The 5,899-nt window shown below is 42.9% G+C and overlaps 1 non-coding gene across 1 annotated transcript; it reads right to left on the reverse strand.

Moving 5' to 3' along the window:
* Positions 1-5,422: 5,422 nt before the first annotated feature.
* Positions 5,423-5,560, reverse strand: LOC114813362. Its single transcript, XR_003761084.1, has one exon. It is a non-coding gene; the product is annotated as a small nucleolar RNA SNORA7 (small nucleolar RNA).
* Positions 5,561-5,899: the final 339 nt, after the last annotated feature.

Here is a 5,899-nt window from a genome sequence, read left to right on the forward strand (position 1 = left end):
ATTTCAAGTACCATGATGATTATTATTACTATTTTACCTATCTGTAATTTATTTTAATTCTGTCTCCCTCCCTAGTCTGTAAGCTCCTTGTAGGCAGGGATCTTGTCTACCAATTTTATTGTATTGAATTCCCTCTCAATGCTCTTTACACAGCAAGTGCTAAATAAATACCATCGATTATCTGATGGATTGATAATTTGACAAATCACAACCCTCCTCATATTCAAAGCTAAAATCCCACTTTCTCCTACAAACCTTCCCCAGTTAACTCCGACAATAATTGTGGTATTTGTTGAGCACTTACTATGTGCCAGGCACTGTACTAAGCACTGGGTGGATACACGCAAATTGGGTTGGACACAGTCCCTGTCCCACGTGGGGCTGACGGTCTCAATCCCCATTTTGCAGATGAGGTAACTGAGGCACAGAGAAGCAAAGTGACTTGGACAAGGCCACACGGCAGACAAGTGGCAGAGCAGAGATTAGAACCTGTGACCTTGGGATTCCAAGGCCCATGCAGTATCCACTTTGCTATGCTGCTTCCCATGCTCTTTCCAGAGTCTTATCAATTCCAGAGTCTTATCAGTGGCCACCTCTAGCACCTACATATTTATTTTATACACTTCCTCAGCACTTCAGCTTTTATGATTTTATAGTCAATTCATTTATTCCAATTTCCTTATTGGTAAATATTTGCTGTTTCTCCCCTGTTAGAGAGTAATAATAATAATAATGTTGGTATTTGTTAAGCGATTACTATGTGCAGAGCACTGTTCTCAGCGCTGGGGTAGATTCAGGGTAATCAGGTTGTCCCACATGAGGCTCACAGTTAATCCCCATTTTCCAGATGAGGTAACTGAGGCACAGAGAAGTTAAGTGACTTGCCCACAGTCACACAGCTGGCAAGTGACAGAGCTGGGATTTGAACTCATGACCTCTGACTCCCAAGCCCGGGCTCTTTCCACTGAGCCACTCTGCTTCTCTGAGCTTCTCATGCTTCTGTTATACTTTCCTAAACACTCAGTACAGTGTATTGCACCCAGTGGACACTTGATAAATTCCTTTATTTTCTACACCTCAGTGCTGATGAGCTGACCTCCAGCCTTGAGTTTAATATGAAGCGTGATGCCTCACTGTCGCTAACCTAAGTTTGCCAGGTTCCCCCAGTACATGAAAGTCGTGATTCAGTTTTTTTACTTTTACTATCCATGCATCACTGGAAGTAATATTAAGTTACAGAGCTTAGAACAGTGGTTGACATATAGTAAACAATTCACAAATATAATAAAGGAACATGTCTATTGATTCCTTTGTATTGTATTCTCCCAAGTGTTTAGTATAGTGCTCTGCACATAGTAAGTGCTTATAAATACAATTGATTGATAAGAATAATAATAGTGATAAGAATAAAAAAGCATGTTTTGTGTTATCAGTGAAAATCTGTGTTAGGTATGCAAATTTCCGGGTGGGAACTTCAACTCAGTTTTCTTTAGGCCTATTGTCAGTGTGCAACATTGGACTGAATCTGTCCAGTGGTTCATAGTCAACTGCAGGTGTTCTTATGCAAGGCTTTCCAGAGAATGGTCATTATCTTCCAGCACTTTGGGCGAGACCGCTTCAGAGATGTCCAGAAGAAGATAAGAGCGTAAAAAACTACCGCCAAGGGATCTGACTAGTCTCCACAGTCTGGTAGTCTGTCTTTGACAGTGTCAGAAAGTTTGATGGAATACTGTGATGGCTGACCTACTTAAAATCCATCCCAGCACCAGGGCCTTTCCCTCTTATGACCCATTATGAATCTGCATACGTTTCTTCAAACTCCTCTTGGGTCTACTAGTAGTTCGGTATAACTTCCCCTACCTTTGTTGAAGAAGTATCTCCTTGGATTTTCCTGATCATGTTCAAAGTCTGAAGAGTTGCTCGTTCGAACAGAAGTGAAATCAGCTCCCAGGGTGGACCTCATCACATCTTCTAACATGATGGTATGCAATAGAATTGCACAGGTGTTTTTATAACCATTGATCCCATAGCCCCAGTGCCAGACCCAAAACCTGCAGGCTCTGGTCTCACCACTGCTGTGGCTATTAAGGAACCCAGACCCACCAATTAGAACCTTCTCTTTTCTTATTACCTTTTTCTACAAGTCCCATTTTCTTCCACGTCCACCATCCTCTCACAACTCCTACAAGTCCTAACCTACAGTCTCCCTTTAAGCACACCCTCCCCTATTGCTCCATCCGCTTGAGCTCAAATCACTCCCTCAACTATATTGAGCGCTTACTGTGTGCAGAGTACTGTAGTAAATGACTGGGAGAGTACAGTAGGACAGAATCAGTAGACACATTTTCTGTCCAAAAGGAGCTTGCAGTCTAGAGAAGGTGACATTACTATAAATAAATTACAAATCTGTACCTAATGATGGTATTTTTCTAAGTGCTGGGTGGATACAACTGAATCAGTTTAACAACAGTATCAAGAGAATACCTGTTTAATCAGTTAACTCTGTCTCCCTCGTTAGAGTAGATGGTTCTCTTGGGAAGGGAAAGTGTCTTGTGCTTTCGTTGTACTTCCCACGTGCTTAATAATAATAATGATGATGATATTTGTTAAGCACTTCCTATATACCAAACACTGTATTAATCACTTAGTACAGTACATTGCTCTTAGTGGGGGCTCACCCCTGAGAATTGTGTCACTGCTGGGGCAGGGAGTGTGACAAGCAAATGGGTGGATAGGGATGTGGCAGAGTTATGAAATAAATCCACCCAAAGTGTTTTGTTTTTTTTCCATGCAGAACCCTTTCACAGCCCAAGTCATTCATTCATTCAATAGTATTTATTGAGCGCTTACTACGTGCAGAGCACTGTACTAAGCGCTTGGAATGAACAAGTCGGCAACAGATAGAGACAGTCCCTGCTGTTTGACGGGCTTACAGTCTAATCATTGCCACCTCTGTATCTTAGCACCCTGATCCGGCAAAGCTGTTGCCTTGGTAGCCTCTGCTCTCTTCACCACCCACGTTAGCCAAGTATTTTTTGGGATTCCTTCTGGGTCTGCTGAATCTGTGGAGACTCCTAAGTGGTTTTTCAATCAATCAATCCATCAATCAATCAATCATATTTGTTGAGGGCTACTGTATGCAGAAAACTTACTAAGCAACTGGAAGAGTTCAGAACAAAAGAGATCATCTCTGCTGAGAGCAAAGCCCAACCAAGAGACTCTTACTTTCAGAAACAGGATTGCCGTGTTCTTTCCATTATACCCACCCACTGCATGCATGGTATTTGTGAAAAGACCATAGTTATGATAATACCAGTTGCCTGGCAGACTGGTAAGAATGTTAATAACAGTGCCTGTGAACATATTTGGGCTTTCAACACTCAAATGGAGAAACTGGATTAGCTTTCATATATATAACGTATTTCACTTCCTGTGAAACAACTCTCGCGTGTGAGAAAAATTCTATTTCCAGTTGAAATCCTACCATCTTCAAAATAACTCGGGAGAAAAATGTGACTTGAAAAATAATTAAATTCAAGTAGGCAAGTAGAGTTTTAAATACTTGGAAGCAATTTTGATTTGCTTAAAGTTGAAAATGACTGGGTTGCTAGCACTTTAAGGCCTATGGGGAACAATTATATCATATATGATAGATTCATTGGTGAACTACTCTGAGTTAGCAGCTGCATCTCATAAAACCACGACACAGTGTGTATGTTGAATTTATTGAATGAACCATCCTCCTTAAAAGCTCTTCTTCAAATGTGAAAGTGAATTTATTTTTTCTTGATAAATCTGCTATTTTTTCTTGAGAAATCTGGAGAGGCAACTTAAGAGGTGAAGACGTAGTAGGTGATGGGTTGTGTGTGATAAATGGTTGAACTGGAGATTAAAAACCTCCTTGCGGCAAAAATAGAAATCCATCAACAACATCTCTTGATCATCTCCTGAACTTAAAAAAATCAAACAACCCCCCAAAAGAGGACTACAACAAGTTGCAACAGAGCACGCCATACAAAGTGAAGAACCTACATGATACTTCAAAGGATGCCAAAGCTGGAGAGATGGAGGGATAGTTTGAGAGCCACAAAACTGAGACTTGATCCATCACTAAAGAAGCTTTGAGGCCCCTAACGTGCTACCACGATACTGCTGAAGAGAACTAATGGGAACTCTCTTCATCAGAGAATCAGAGACAATTTTATACAGTTGGCAAGCATCTTGCGGTGATCTTCGGAACAAGTCTCCAAAATTGAGAAGGAGGTCCTTTGAATCTTACTGGGTGTAATGTGAAGGGATAGCGTTGGTTCAACTTTAGTGGAAGTGGTTTCTGCAGTCAACTCCATGAAAAATCATTGAGCACCTAGATCTGATAGGATTCCTTCAGTGTTACAAGAAGGGAGGGAACCTAAGACGTCAACATGAGCTCTACCCCACCAGATGAAATATTGAAAAGTAGCTCAAGACTCAGAAAGTTGTCACCAGGGTCACCCTCTCTGACTAGATACTACTGGACTAACTTCTTGCTTTCCACTGCCAGCAAGACCCTGGTCGGAATTCTCTCAGCTGGGCTCCTGAGGATACGACTGTGATGAACCACCTTGCTTCCAGGATATCTCCACTTGGATGTCTTACTGGCATTTCAAATTCAACGTGTCCAAAATGGAACTCCTCATCTGCCCTCCCAAACCCACTTCTCCTCCTGACTTTCCAGTTCATTTGACAATCCCTCCCTCCTCCCTGTCACAGAGGCCCTCAATCTGTGTCACCCTCGGCCCTTCGCTGTTTTTCAACTCTCACTGCTGCTGTCAAATTCTTCTGACTTTTTTGGCACAGTGTTTCCCAGATCTACCTCCATCCAAACTGCTATGACAATGATATAAGGTCTGGTTTTGCCGTAGCTAGACTATTGCATTAGTGTTCCACACTCCAGCTTCTTCACCCTCACCCCTCCTCCCTCTTTCAATCTAGGCACAGATCATTTTCCTGAAGCATCACAAATCTCTCCTTAGCCATCCTCCCTCCGTCCCTGCCCCCATACCTGGCTCCCTGTGTCTTTTTACATACAACAAAAATGAATCAGAATCAAAATTCACGGCTCTCCCCATCTGACTTCTCCTTACTTTTTGCTCCTTTTATCCTCCCTTTTTATGGTATTTGTTAAGTACTTACTATGTGTCAGGCACTGTACTGAGCATTGAGGTCTTGTCATGTCTTATGTTGTCGAGTCGTTTTCGACCCATAGCGATACCACGGACACATCTCTCCCAGAATACCCGGCTCTCCATCGGCAATCGAACAATAGAGTTTTCTTGGTAAAAATATGGAAGTGGTTTACCATTGCCTCCTTCCATGCAGCAAACTCGAGTCTCCGCCTTCGACTCTCTCCTGTGCCATTGCTGCCCAACGTGGGTGAATCTCGACTTGTAGCAGATTGCCTTCCACTCACTAGCCACTGGCCAAGCTAGGAATGGAAAGGGTAGGCCTCTGCCTGACTCTCCCGCCCAAAGCCGATACTGGTAGAGCACTGGAAACTCTCCAGGTGTGACCCTGAGAGGGGAAAGTGCTGGGGTAGAGACAAGCTAATCAGGTTGGACACAGTCCATGTCCCATGTCTTAATCCCCCTTTTACAGACAAGGTAACTGAGGCACAGAGAAGTGAAGTGACTTGCTCAAGTTCACACTGCAGAAAAGTGGCGGGGCCAGAATCAGAACCCAGGTCTTTCTGACTCCCATGTGGGTGCTCTATCCACTAGGCCACGTTTTTCTTCAACTTGCTTTTTTTATTCCTCCCAAACCAACCTCTTAGCTACACCTTACTCTCAACTCTCCTTTCTGTGTTCCCTCTCTTGTGCTGTTCTTCCTCCTTGGAATTCCACCCTCCTTCCCTTCTCATATC

The sequence above is a fragment of the Ornithorhynchus anatinus genome, chromosome 7 (genome assembly GCF_004115215.2).
Source record: "Ornithorhynchus anatinus isolate Pmale09 chromosome 7, mOrnAna1.pri.v4, whole genome shotgun sequence".
In the NCBI taxonomy this organism is placed as follows: Eukaryota; Metazoa; Chordata; class Mammalia; order Monotremata; family Ornithorhynchidae; genus Ornithorhynchus; species Ornithorhynchus anatinus.